The following is a 784-nucleotide window of genomic DNA, read 5'->3' as shown; positions in this document are numbered from 1 at the left end:
CATAGACTCTGCGTCTCAGCAAACCCTTGTGAGCATCAAGGTGTTAGTTAATGAAGGAGTACCAGGAGCCACGCAGAAGCTTTATGGTCTGAGGGGACATTCTACAAGATTGTGGGGACCAGTGTGGGTGACTATTGAGCTCATGGGCACAAAGGAGAGACAGGAAGTATACTTGGCTGACATTGAAGACGAATGCATATTAGGATTGGACTATCTACTACTGAGGAAGTTTGTAATTGATTTTGATAAAATGACGTTTGGGAATAACAAAAGCCAAGTTCCGGTAACTGTTAAAAGAGAGGTTGAACTAATTAGGTGTCATTGGGCTGAAGTTAAGCCGACTGAAAAAGTTGATGATGATGAAATGGAACTAAATACAGATATCAAAGCAGAACAGGAGAAATACCAGGATTTGAGGCCAATGATTAATTTTCTAAAAGCGAGTGTTGTGCGCCCTGCTTAGGAGAAAGTGTCTAGTCTAAGCCCTGTGACAAAGCACTATTGGGCACAATGGGACCAGTTAAAGCTTGCAGATGGTATTCTTGTCCGGAGATGGGAAACTACAGATGGGAAAGTGACGACTTGGCAAACAGTTATACCGAGGAAGTTACGGGAAGTTGTGCTGCGTCAATCCCATGATAATTTAACTGGAGTACATCTCAGAATTAAGAAGGCATTGAGTCATTTACGACAACGATTTTACTGGATAGGTATGAGGAGAGATGTGGAAGAATGGTGCCGGACATGCAGTACATGTAGTGCAAAAAGTGGACCTAAGCATAAG

This window comes from Limulus polyphemus, unplaced genomic scaffold, assembly GCF_000517525.1.
Source record: "Limulus polyphemus unplaced genomic scaffold, Limulus_polyphemus-2.1.2 Scaffold2396, whole genome shotgun sequence".
In the NCBI taxonomy this organism is placed as follows: Eukaryota; Metazoa; Arthropoda; class Merostomata; order Xiphosura; family Limulidae; genus Limulus; species Limulus polyphemus.
This window is presented reverse-complemented; position numbering follows the sequence as displayed.